The 14205-nt window shown below is 41.4% G+C and overlaps 1 protein-coding gene across 4 annotated transcripts in view; it reads right to left on the reverse strand.

Moving 5' to 3' along the window:
• Positions 1-14111, reverse strand: part of CHD6 (chromodomain helicase DNA binding protein 6) — a 210144-nt gene extending 196033 nt beyond the window's left edge. The window contains exon 1 of one of the 4 annotated variants that reach the window (XM_034947296.3): positions 13853-14111. The gene's annotated coding sequence lies outside the window, so the exon portion shown is untranslated. The remainder of the gene's footprint in view (positions 1-13852) is intronic. The other 3 variants (XM_034947297.3, XM_055104987.2, XM_034947299.3) reach the window with 3 other exon arrangements.
• Positions 14112-14205: the final 94 nt, after the last annotated feature.

Consider the following 14205-nt stretch of genomic DNA (forward strand, 5'->3'; position numbering starts at 1 on the left):
CAGAAGATTCCTAACTCTTCAGGTTGCAGATGTCTTAGAGTTGGCTATGAAAATCATTTCCTAGTCTCATTAATACTATCACAATTTCTTAACTAAGCATGTGGGTGACTCAAATGGCCATAATCCTAAAACGGAAAATAACTGTCCAGATAAAGCCTCTCCGAGTCTCAGGAAGATTTGAACAAACACGTCTGCACTGGATGTGAGGTTCCACTTTAGAACTCTGCCACCCATCTTCTCTAAGACCAATTCCCCACCTGTGGTGGGGAGCACAGAAAGAGGTAAGCAGGGAAGAAGGCTCAGGAAGCCGGGCCACACCATTTTCCAAGGGTTTTCATTTCCATTTCTGGAATCCTCGGACTACCAGGTCAAACTAATTGATACTGAAAGGTATGGGCACATGACAACGTAATACAATGCAGGATCCTTGACTGGATCCTAATGGGGGACAGGGAGTTGGGGGTGGGGAGGCTACAAGTAACATTTTCATGGGAAAATTTTAAAAAGGACTGCATATTGGGTTTTACATCAAGTTTCCTGAGTGATATAATTACACTGTGATTATTCTATGTAGGAGAATGCCTTTCTCCTTAGGATAAATATGTAAAGTATTTATGGGTGAAGCATTACAGTGTCTGCAAGTAACTCTCAAATGGTATTGTCACAAAAAAAGTCATATATAGAGAGACAGAAAGTTATAAAGCAAATTTGTCAAAATGTTAATAACAGGTGGTTCTAGGTGAAGGGGAGATGGGTGTTCATGGTATTGTTCTCATACCTGTCTGTAGGTTTGATACTTTTCAAGATAGAAAGGACTATAAATCCTTTAAGTATAAAAAATGTTTTTAATTTCTACAGGTTCCAACTCCCTTCCATTAGAATGGAGAACAGAGTTGACTCAAAAATGCCTCAAAACATTCTTTAATACTATTCCCATTCACAAATAAAGGAATTTATTTGCCAAAGAGAAACTGAATTTCAAGTGCACAAACCAAGTCAGCCTCTATACCACACTGAGTTCCTGAGTTATTATATAAATTAACACAAGTTAGATGTTATTTTTAACATAAACCTTCCATATGTTGTTGGATACTTTACCTGAATTCCTTATTTTAAAGGGTGTATTAGTACTAAGGAGTTTTACACAAATGCCAAGGGTTAATGGCAAATTTAATTATTTATGCTAATATAGAGAGACAGCATGGATAAACCACATGTAAGACTTATTGTGTAAGACTTATTGTTTTAACTAGTAAATTTTAATTTTAATCAGAACTATTAGTAAAATTGACAAAAAAAAATTCATCTCTGTCTACTCTCATTCCTAAAGAAGATTCTATTTAATAACAAAAAGGAAAGAAGTGAAATGAAAATATCCAAAGTACTCAAGTATGAATACTTGACCAAAGGAAAACTGACTTTAATGCAGGCAAATAGTTTTTGAGAACCTACTATGTACGAACCTCTATGAGGAATTCAAGGTACAAAGAATGGGCCATGCACCCATGAGGACCACAATTTTGTAGGAAAAGACAAACATTTAGAACACTGAAGGAAAAGAATAATGGTTGACTCTGTCTCACCTTGTCCCAGCTGCTAATGCCTCAATTCAAAGACTTATCTCGGCCAGGCGTAGTGGCTTATGCCTGTAATCCCAGCACTTCGGGAGGGTGAGGCAGGCGAATCACGAGGTCAGGAGTTTGAGACCAGCCTGGCCAATATGGTGAAACCCCGTCTCTACTAAAAAACAAAAAACTGGCCAGGTGCAGTAGCTCACGTCTGTAAAATCCCAGCACTTTGGGAGGCCGAGGCGGGCAGATCACGAGGTCAGGAGATCGAGACCACCCTGGCTAACACGGTGAAACCCCGTCTCTACTAAAAAACAAAAACAAAATTAGCCAGGCGTGGTGGCGGGTGCCTGTAGTTCCAGCTACTCAGGAGACTGAGGCGGGAGAATGGCGTGAACCCGGGAGGTGGAGTTTGCAGTGAGCCGAGATCGTGCCACTGCACTCCAGCCTGGGCGACGGAGCGACACGCTGTCTCAAAAAAACAAAATTAGCTGGGTGTGGTGGCAGGCGCCTGTAATCTCAGCTACTCAGGAGGCTGAGGCAGGAAAATCACTTGAATCCAGGAGGTGGAGGTCGCAGTGAGCAGAGATCGCACCACTGCACTTCAGCCTGGGCAACAGAGCGAGACTCCATCTCAAAAAAAAAAAAAAAGACTTATCTCCTAGTCAGTCCACTGCAATAGCCTCTGAATTCCTTACTCCATCAGACCCCTCTAAAAGAGTAGTTCTCAAACTCAGATACGCACTGGAATCACCTGGGAAATTATCAAAAATCCAATATCTGGGCCTCTCCTTCAGAAAATCTGATTTTACTGTTTGTAGCCTGGGTACTGGTATTTTTATAAGCTCTTCAGGTGATTCGAATACACAACAAAGTTTGAGCACCACTCAACCAACCTCTGCTGCCGGAGTATAGAGTACAAACCACTTTCCCGCATTAAAACCTCTGATGACTCCTCACTGCCAACACAAACCCAAACTCACCATGATCTTTAAGGCCTTTCTCAACATCTCGAACCTATCCCTCCTCCAGCCCCTCACCTACCAGTACTCCATGGCTCTCCACCATACTCCAGCCAGAATGAACTTATCATTTGCCTCTGAGCCCCCAGCAACACATTTCTTATGCATAAAAGGCTCTCCAAACTCACGAACACTAATCTCAGTCTCTGATTATCAAACTCCAAATCAATTTTCAAGTACCCATTTAAAAGGTCTTCCTTTCAAAAGCCTTAACCTACTCCCCTGGCTTAACGGTTGATCCTTCTTCTTGAGTCTTAACAAAATTTGGACATAGCTCTAATCTGACATTGATCATGATGCTTGTAGTGGCAGTTTACCTTTCTGTCTCTTCTAACACAAAGTGCATTCCACAAAGGGAGAGATCATGTGCATTCCCAGGGCATGTGAATGACTGAAACACAATGAATTTTCAATAACTGTTTGCTAAATAAATGGGCATCACACACTTGTGGAATAAATGAATAATATAAGAAAAGACAAAGGCAATTCAATATGAAATGCCCAATTAGTTACAGCGGGAAAATCTAACCCAAGAAGTGCTGTGGGGAGAGACATTGCTTCAAGCTGATATGGAAAGAGAAGGCTCCACGAAGACACGGGTCTTGCTCTCAAGTCTCATGGAAGGAAAATATCTGGATGGGCCAAGAAGGAGGGGCAGAAAACAATAAGCATGGGAAACAGTACAAAAGTAGACCATTCCACAGGAAAAAAAAAAAAAACACCTCATTAAAAAAGCTCAGTGCTTTAAAGCAAAGGTTTGCTTGCTTACACTATGTAATCATTACATATTTCTTTAAAAAGAAAAGGTATCTGCCTAGAAGGGACACACATCACTTCCACTGAAATGTCAATATCCAAAGCAAGTTACACAGCCATGCCCTATTTCAAGGTGTGAGAGAGAATGTAACCCTACCATGTGTCCTTAAGGAAGAGAACCAGAACACTGGAGTCCTAATGACCACACGATGAAAGAGTCTAGCACCATACCTGGCACATAGTAAGCACTCAGTGATTGACAGCTATTATTATCATGATTACTGAGGGATCTGGGGAAAAAAATCTATCCTAATAACCCTAAGTCATATAAGCACATGTGAAAAACATCTTATGCACATTATTTAAAATAAAGCAAAGGTTAATTTACAAGCATTTTACCGTGATAAAAGGGAGGGATATGCCAAAAAGTTTCCATTAAGCAAAAAAATAGTAAACAAGATTTACCAAAATAGTACAACAAGCATTTTACCGCGATATGAGAGAGGGATGTGCCAAAACGTTTCTAGTAAAGAAGAGCTATTAAAATACCCATTCTTACTAATTTAAGACATGTAATATTTCACTGATAGTATCTTTATTATTTTAGAGAACATTAAGAAAATTATGGAGCCTTTCACATGTTCACTCCTAATCTCAGAGCACACCTATCCCATATTTGCCCCATGAATTTTTAAGGGAAATTCTCCTACGTGGGTTTTCAGGACCCTAATCCTTGGAGGTTAAGGGAAAAGTCCTATACAGCAAAATGAAAATTGAATTCTAATCAAGGCTTGACCGCAGATCAGCTCTGTGACCTCACAAATATTTACATGACTAGGACCCCATCCCATTATGAATAATGAAAATGGATAGATGTCTTCAGAAGTACCTTCTAACTCTACTCTTCTGCAATCCCGACAAGATAGAAAGTAGCTTTGCTTTCAGAGAATCTAGTAATGATGGTGACCTGTGTAAGACCTGATAACACTTAAATTTGCCACAACCACACTCATAAGGGCAACAACAAAACTTAGTTCAAGAGTAAATATGCAACACAGTCAAGAACACACAGGGAGAGCTCTGCTACATGAAATGCTGCAGACACAAAGTGCAGATAAAAATGGACAGAGTGTGGTTATTTTGTGTGTAGCTTATGAAATCACAATATTTTAGTAACATCTCATACAGCATTCCAAGGACAAGTGGCAGTGATGAGAACAAACCTGAAGTAAGGAACCTCCAAACCTTTTAAACTTAGGATCTGTCCAACTATCAGATCTAAATTTCAGCACACTGGGCTTTCCACTTCTTTAAAACCCTACAGCAAGAATTCAAATACATGCCCAGAGAGCTGGGTGCAGTGGCATGTCTGTAGTCCCAGCTACTCAGGAGGCTGAGGCAGGAGGATCATTTGAGCCCATGAGTCTAGCCTGGGCAACGTAAGAGACCCAGTTTCTATAAAACAAAAACAAAAACAAAAACAAAATACATGCCCAGAGAGCTAGAACTTGACATCCTTAGAAGAAAGTCAGACAAAAAAGCCAAAGCAGCAAGTTACAAAATGTTGTGCCCCATAATCAGTGACACTTGTGTCAAACAGAAGCACCTGCCCAGACAACCTACCACCAGTCACTGCTTTGTGAGTATACAACCACCCTTACAACAGAATTAATGAGAAAACAGTGCTGATCTGTAATGAACACCAAGGAGAGACTATATAGCATTAACTCATGCCATAAACAAAACAGACACTGCTGCATTACAAATTTTGCCACACTGGCAGCCCTATCCGTGATTTTTAAGGAACCTTCCACTTCTAATGTTCTGTGAGTCTATAAACCACATAGGACACCCGTTACTGTCTCTCATGCTTCAAGAGTCACTGCCTAAATGACTAACAATTTCCTGCTTGAAAATCTAAAACCTAGTAAATATATCTAATAAAACTGCTGTATGATTAGACTCACTTTGTTATGACTGGACAGCATTTTTAAAGCTACAACTCTACATGTGGATCTGTGTTTACTTTTTTTTTCTTTTTTCTTTTTTCTTTTTTTTTGAGATGGAGTCTCACTCTGCCACCAAGGCTGGAGGGCAGTGGCACGACCTTGGCTCGCTGCAACCTCCGCCTCCCGGGTTTAAGCGATTCTCCTGCCTCAGCCTCCCAAGTAGCTGGGATTACAGGCATCTGCCACCATGCTTGGCTAATTTTTGTATTTTTAGTAGAGTCAGGATTTCACCATGTTGGCCAGGCTGGTCTCGAACTCCTGACATCAAGTGATCTGCCCACCTCACCTCCCAAAGTGTTGGGATTACAGGCATAAGCCATTGGTGCCCGGCCTATGTTTATTTCTACAGTAATTTCCTTCTTCTTGTCAATCACAACATAATTTTCAATTTTGCAATAGATTTTGATGAATATACTACAATCAATCTTATCATTGATTTTTAGGAGTTTAAAATTTGTATTCCCCATTTACAAGTAGATGGGGAGAGGAGACGGAGAAGAATATGCAACCCCGAACGAACCAAAGAAATTGCTTCTATTAACAAATCAATTTTTAAATATATTGGAAAGGGAGGAGAGGATAAGACTCAGTCTTTCAAGGGAGGCTTGGTAAATGTTATTTTAAAAAAACAAGATTCCCTTTATAAAGTTAATTGATAGGCCGGGTGCGGTAGCTCACGCCCATAATCCCAGCACTTTGGGAGGCCGAGGCGGGCGGAATACAAGGTCAGGAGATCGAGACCATCCTGGCTAACACGGTGAAACCCCGTCTCTACTAAAAATACAAAAAATTAGCCGGGTGTGGTTGCAGGCACCTGTAGTCCCAGCTACTCTGGAGGCTGAGGCAGGAGAATGGCCTGAACCCGGGAGGCGGAGCTTGCAGTGAGCTGAGATCGCGCCACTGCACTCCAGCCTGGGTGACAGAGCGAGACTCCGTCTCAAAAAAAAAAAAAAAATAAATAAAGTTAATTGATAGATAAACCTGAAATACTTTGTATGGTAAAAATATCCATTACTGGTCTAAAGTAATGGGAACCCCTATAGTCAGTAGTTTGTATTGAGAACAGGAGAACTACAGTGTTATACTTAAAAGCTGCCTATCTTCAATCTTAGTATGAAAGAAAAAAGCTTCAAAAGTCATGTTGAAAGACATCATGCATGTTAGTAATAGACAGGAAGGGTCATAAGTCCCCGCTGGAACAGCTGCCTTGCTTTTTGTAAAGCCTTACAAGACACATCTAAATTTATTCTCTCATCTTACTATTTTCTGAACATTCAAATCAACTTTCAGATAAAAATAAAGAGGCAAATATAAATAGATAAATAACTATCAATTTTTATTACACGGCTTGCTTAGACTCATTTTAGGTTAAAGGACAATCTTGTTTCCTATTATATTTTCCTTCACAGACACAGAAAAAAATCCACCTTTGCTCCAAAAAGGGTACAAATGCTAAAGGGTCTAGAGCTGTGCTGTCCAATACTGGTACGACTGGCCATGTGTGGCTATTTAAATTTAAGCTAATATTAAATAAAATTGAAAATTCTCATCCTCAGTCATACTAGCCACATCTTAAGAGCTTGAAAACCATCAGTGGCTAGTAGTTCCCGTGCAGATATTGGACACCTCCATCATAACAGGAGGTTCTACTGAACAGTGCTGATCTAGAACAATGTTTCTCAAATTTTGATGTGCACAAAATCATCAGCATAGCTTGTTAAAACACAGACTCCTGAGAACCCTAGGTGGTCTATTTCAGTAGGTCTGGAATGGGGCCCAAAAACTTGCATTTCTTTTTTTTTTAAGACAGAGTCTCACTCTGTCACCCGGGCTGGAGTGCGATGGCGTGATCTCAGTTCACTGGATCTCAGTTCACTGCAACCTCCGTCTCCCTGGTTCAAGTGATTCTCCTGCCTCAGCCTCTGGTGTACCTGGGATTACAAGTACATGCCGCCATGCTTGGCTAATTTTTGTATTTTTAGTAGAGACAGGGTTTCACAATGCTGGCCAGGCTGGTCTTGAATTCCTGACCTCAGGTGACCGACCTGCCTCGGCCTCCTAAAGTGCTGGGATTACAGGTGTGAGCCACCGCACCTGGCAAAACTTGCATTTCTAACATGCTCCAAAGTAATGCTGAAGTTTCCCAACACTTTGATTAGTGAAGTAGTTGTTTTTGGTTTTGCTCTTTCCCAATCTATGGCCAAGACTTTCATAAAACACCAGAAAAATGAATTTCCAGGAAAAAATAAACAAAAAAGGACTACAATTATAAACTGTTTTTATAATTAGATTCAACAAACCATTTTTCTAACCATCTGCTATAAAAGCATCTACATGCTTCTTTTCAAGTTCTGTACTCACCTTGTCACACAGGTAAGCAGACCACAGATCTGCAGGAATCTGTAGACTACTTTCAGTAGCCTGATTCACAAGAGCTTATTTTTTTACATTTTTACACTTATCTTTCTGGAGCTGGTCATTAATGACCTCTTTCATATCCTCTATCATTTCCTCAATGCATTTGTACAACTCAAGGCAAAACTGTTAATTCCATTAAGCAAAATACCCCTAAATCCCTTAAGTGATATTATACCAGGTTTGCTTAAAGAAGCAATCTAATGGTGTCATCACTTACAACGTGATCTGATTCTATCACAGGATCAACAATAATGATGGCTTAACTTTTTCATGCAAGCCCATAGTTGAATTTAGACTGCCAGCAGTGCAAGAATTTCTAAGCCAAAATACACAACGAGCTATAATAAAGTCTCTGTGTTAAATTATGTAAAATTCTTTCCGTAAATAAAATCTATGATCTAGACTTAGCTTACCAGACATAATCCTTCAAAGTATTTCTTAGAATACTGATGGTTTTTCTTGGACCCAAAGTAGAGTCCAGATATATTTCTTTACTCATATACACTTAAGGAAGGAACAAACCAAATAATCAAGTCAATGCCCTTCGCAATCTGCCTAAAGCTTAGGTATTTTCCCTAATCTAATTATTATTATCTATTATTAAACAAAATAAACTGATTTTTCTTCTATTCAACTTCTGGTCTGGCCCAACAAAAAAAATCTCCAGAATAACTTTAAGTTTGACCACCTCCTAGAGTTACTCTCAGAATTTTTTCGTTACTCTAATATTGTTTTGGCAATTTGCTTGACTTATTAAGTAAATAATAAGGCTCTGAGAACTTTAACATAAAATCCTTTTTATATAGTAACACCTGGTTTTATATGTATGTTCTCTGTAAAATTTTTAGCAGTCTAAAAATAAGCTTTTATGTTCAACTACACATTATTTTAAGGAAGAACTCCACTAAAAATTAGCACTAATGGAAGTTGCAAAGCATTTCATAAAAGTCTGGGGAATATAAAAAATGGAGGGCTTCTTTTAATTATTCTTCTTCAATGTAAGAAAGAAAAAAACCCTTTTCCTCCTAACATATTGAATGAAGCAATAACAGAATTAGTAAGAAGCAGTATTCAAAGCAAGAAAATGTCAGGCGCATTTGCCATGGCCTACCCTCTAGTCCCATCTGCAGAGGCAGATGTGTGAAAAAGAGAGGCTGAGGACCCTCTAAGAGCCTCCATGTCTCCCACTCCAACCTTTAACTCTATCAGGCTGCAAGGGCAAGGGCAACGAATGGCTTCCATGTGATCATGTGATCACAGCGAGGGAAGAATTTGGGGGATAACCCCAGGGAATGCCTGAATGCTGCCAGAGGGATGCAGTTCTTCCCCAAGCCCAGGCCAAGTGATCAAGGCTGAGACTGCTAAAGGACAAAAAAGGTCCAAAGAAGTCAGCATCCAGGCAGAAGATTTTGTTCGTGCAAAGCAGTTGTTCTAGAATGACCTAAATTAATGACCCTTAGTATTTTTTGTATGCTGGTGGAAAGGTATGGCGATAGGGGTATGAGAGGCACAGATCCGTTTGAGAATCATAAAAAACAATGGATTGTCCGCCTATAAAATACGCAGATGCAAACAAAAATTTGCATACTATTTTGGGGCGTTCACAGACCAGCCAAAGACTCCCTAGGGGTCCACGAACTGCAGGATAAAAAGCTTAAACCTTTAGGTAGGAACTAAAGATGTCTGTTACTACAGTAGCTGGAACTTTTAACCTGAAGCCAGGCTTTTACATAAAAACAATCTTAGAGTTAAAAAAAAAAAAAAATCTAAAAGCAAAATACCTTGGTCACATAGTATATAAGAAAATCCAAAATATATTAAAAATTTAACTACTTGATAAAGAATAACATATTTGATCCATAAAATGCGATCAGCGACTATCCCTTATAAGTATCCTCAATAAAGGGGTAAAAAAATGGAAATCTCCCTTTACTTACTTAGAAAATTCAAATATGCATCCATCACTTTCTACTTATGTTTGGATTCCTGTCCTGGTTATCTTACAATTCTACTTCCCAGCATCCTGAAATTTTCAAATACTGTCTTAGTATATTAAACTCTTTTGAAATAGATAACAAAAGCACCATGGGAGTCCGTTGAAAACTTAGGTTTGTTCCTTGCTAAAATTTCTAAGTCCTTCATTATGACTATAAAGAAAAAAGGTTCATCAATTCCAAAAAAAAATCCTGATTCTTCAAAATAGGAGCTATTTAAGTTATATCATATACACCCCATTACAAATTCTAAAGGTTGCAAAACAGAACAGTGATGGCAAACAACATAATGAATAAATGTAAGAGGATGCACAGAATCACTATTTACTGACTATAAAAACCAACAAATACAGGTACTACAGGCAAAAATAAACATTTTTCTTTGGATTTTATGCAGATGATTTAGTTCAGAAACAGGGACAAGCATGGATATTTTAAAATAACTCCATTTTACTACCTTCAGGACTTTTATGGAAGTAACAGAATTTCTCATGAGGGTATCAACGCCTCCACAACATGAACCAAAGAAAAGAACATTTTGGCAAAGGAAAAAGTGACTGCGTTCTCCCTCTGCACTTCATGGTTATTACTGTACCAGGGTACACCTGAACTCCTAAGTGCCCCAGGAAGACCACTCCTACTCCATGGAGACAAAAGGGGGGAAAAGGGTGTCCTCACTGTATTCCAACACTCCTCTTCAGTGACAAATTCCTGAAACGGAAAAGTAAAAATGGATGCACGTGTAGAACTTAGGGAAGGTGTGTTAGCTAACTAACCTAACACCATACCACTAAAATACAACAGTACGCTTGAGCTTTCAAAAAAAATCTTTAGAGAGAACTATTGGTGAAAAGGACATGTATTGGATACAGATGATCAGGGTCAAATTCTGGCTCTATCATTGACTAGCTTTATGGCCTTTAATAAGTTACTTCATTTCTCTGAGCTGCAGCCCAGTCTCACGAAGTGGCTATGAAAACAAAGATATTTTTCCCAACTCTGTAGCCCCAGTATCTGGCTGAGTACTGGACAAACACGAGGTATTCAATCAATGCTAGTTCTTTTTGCTCCACTCACAAGCATGTCACATTCCATTGCAAAAAAAAAAAAAGTTCTCTAGGGAAGAGGTATCTCAGCTCTGGCTATCATTTTATGTATTTCAAAGAGTTTTCAATATAATAACCTGGTACAGGAGAATGCAGGCAATCCTATGGAATTCACTCCACCTTTCACTTGAATTAAACTAAAGCTCTGCATGAGCAATGAAGTGTAAGAGAATCATTAAATATGTATTAAAAACAAAACTATTTCAAGCCTTCTTATACCAGGCGGGGAAAGGGGAAGGAGGGAAGGAGAGTACAGCCTCCTCAGTTGATATGGATATACTGTCATTGTCCTATACCAAAGATATTTCTGCAGGTAGAATCTTTGAATCCTTAAACTTGTTCAAAGAGATTCAGAACATGGGTGGTCCATGAGTGATCTCATTTAGTAATTACCAATTAAAGTCTTTCCATGAAAAACATAGGCACCTACAGGGAGAATCAAGCCTGATGTTGTGGAACCTCATAGTATAACACAGGAAGACCTAACCACAAACTCTGCTTCGGGCAAAGCCATACTTCCAAGAAAACCAAAACATTTCTTTGAAACTTTTATAAACCAAGGAGCTCTCCAACACATAGTAGCCCACGGGCCGCCTGTTGTTTCTGATAGGTTTTCTGCAATTTCACAGCAAAATCACAAATAAGATGTGGCTTCTAATGAGATATGATTCTGCTTCAGGTTTTCTTTGGTATTTGAAATATACAAAAAGTAAATCAATAAATACAAAAACATAACTGCCAAAGGTTCTTCCAGAAATGGAGCAGTTAGTCGTATTTCTCCCACTTCACTTCTAACTTGTCTTTCAATTTTTGTGTGGTTTGCCTTAACTAATACACTGATGAGTTCAGAGAACTTCCCCAACTACATGAATAATAAATTATAAAAATTATAAAGATATAGAATATTTAAAAGTTGTAAAAATGATCATATTGAAAGAGTTTGCAGTGCTATTAAATGTAACAGAAGAGCTAAATGTGAAAAGCAAAGAAATAGCTGCAGAATAAAAAACGTGACTCCAGGAAGACTGTGATACCACACTGAAGCACAATTCAATTTCGCAACAGATCTAGATTTACTTCGCCCATGGCCAGACTACACCAAGAACAGTACTATGGTCTGGTTACTATTAGAGAGACTCCAAAGCAAACAAAACGGTGGGGAAAGATGTGTGCAGGATAGCTTTTAGTCACCCACTAATCAAGAAAAATGTTTAAATTCAAAAGAACTTATAATTCATCTATGAAATCTGCCCTGGAACAAAAAGAACTCCAAAATTAATAATCTTACCACTCCGCATTTTCCCAAGGCCTTTGGTTATAAAGATGCATTGCTTATATGAAACCACCTGCTCTGCTTGGCATAAATCATGTTACTTGAGGATTCATGCCTAATCATTTTATCATACACAGATCTCAAATCTTCTTTCTGTTGCCAGAGAGCCATAAAGTTCACAAAAACTCTCTCTCTGAGGTTGCCAACCTGATTTTCCAATTTGGCTTACAGTCAAACTCGACTGTGCCATGAAATCAATGGGACAGATCCCCAGTAAGTTACACAGCTCACATCAGTCTAGGGAGCAAAACCGAGTGGTCTGCCCCGGTTTTTTTTCCCCAAACGCCACAAACATATTTCCACAAAGTACATCGAAATTGGGGGCCCATTGGGATGGTACTCTTACATACCATCTGGGAAACAATAATCAAATTTCAGGCAATATTTCAGACATCCTGAAAACTGTAAATATTTAAAATGTGTATTTTCTGTGTTCGTGGATCTGCCACCAGAAACGAGGAGTTTTCAGGGGGTGGGAAATAAGGCACACACACAGCCCAAGAGAGATGCTCAGAGATGCCAAGGATTCACCAGAAACCTTGGCCAGATCACTAATGGTCCATAAACCCTAATTTGGAGAACAGGGGCCTACGAGCTCAAAATTGAATTATACTGCCTTATTAGATCCCACACGACTGAAACCACAGTCACATTAGTCATAACTGGAACTAGGAATACTTTATGTACACAAATATAAAGTGCCTGCTTATGCATTTTTAATTGTATCAAATAAAACTGACGCTGCAAACAAACTCAAATTTCAATTATCTCACTAGTGAGGGGATTTCCTAATAACGCCTTTAAAAAAAACCAAGTAGCTGCCAACCCTCTGCACATCCGATAGGCATGTCCCTGGAAATCTGGGCGCAACGGACTCCGTTACTTCTCAACAGCGAAGAAAATAAATACCTTGAAGAGGACAGATAGATCTTTTTTTAAAGCTCCAACATGCGATCTAATAATGCACAAAACTTGGCAGCGGGGTTGCAGGACCCCTCCAGGGCTCCAATTTTCGGGGCGAGTGCGCGCTAGTGCGTAAGAAGGGGGCGGAGGGGGTGCGCGATCCGAGGCCGCGCAGGGGCCCCCGCCCCCTCCCGGAACAGCAGCCTGGCACCAGCCCACCCTCCTCCACCCCTGCAAACAGACGCAGGACGCGAATAGAGCAACTTCTCCGCGGGGGCGGCGGCGGGAATAGCGGTCACCCCCGCCCCGCCCCAGCGCGGCTGGGCCCGGGGGTCCCACCGCGCCCGCCCCGGGGGGGGCCTCGGCACGCCCCGCCCCCGCCCGCCAGGCCCGCGGCCGGGGTCTGCCCGGACCCCCGCCTCTGCGCGCGGCCCGCAGCGGCGCACTCCCAAGGACGGCCGCCCGGCCCGAGCGAAAGCGGGAGCGGGAGCAGGAGCCTGGCGTGGCAGAGGCCGCCCCTCTCCCCAGGCCGCAGGCCGCCGCCTGCCCTCCGCCAGGCCGCCCGCCCGCCGGCCCCGCTCGGACCCCAGCCCGGCCGGGCCTGGACGCCGCCGCAGCCCCTCATCCCGGCTCCATTCATAGGGGCACCCTAACCCGGCCGGCGGGGCGGGGCCGGGGACCCGCGGACAAGGCCGGTCCGCCGAGGCCAGGGAGGAAAATAAAAAGTTAAGAGAAGAACTTACCTAAAATGGCTCCTGCAGCAGCCAAAATACAAACAGCTATTATTTGGTGAAGTTTAGCTCAGACACCCTGCAAGGACACCCTAACCCATCTCGGGCCCGCCTTCCCTGTCGCGCCATTGGGCTTCGCCGGTCCAAAACACAGACCCATTGGTCATCCCGGCTGCCGCTCAGACAGAAGCCCATTTCAAGCTTGCTTGCAGGGGCGAGTGATGGGCTCGCTCCATTGTGCTCGTATTTGCATGGATGTGATCGCGGCCTTGATTGGCCGGCGCTGAGACCGCCCCGCCCCCTGCCTCGTGCCCCCCGCCTTGGAGACGCCGCTGCGCGCGGCCCCGCCCCCCCGGGACTAGCGG

The sequence above is a fragment of the Pan paniscus genome, chromosome 21 (assembly GCF_029289425.2).
Source record: "Pan paniscus chromosome 21, NHGRI_mPanPan1-v2.0_pri, whole genome shotgun sequence".
NCBI lineage: Eukaryota > Metazoa > Chordata > Mammalia > Primates > Hominidae > Pan > Pan paniscus.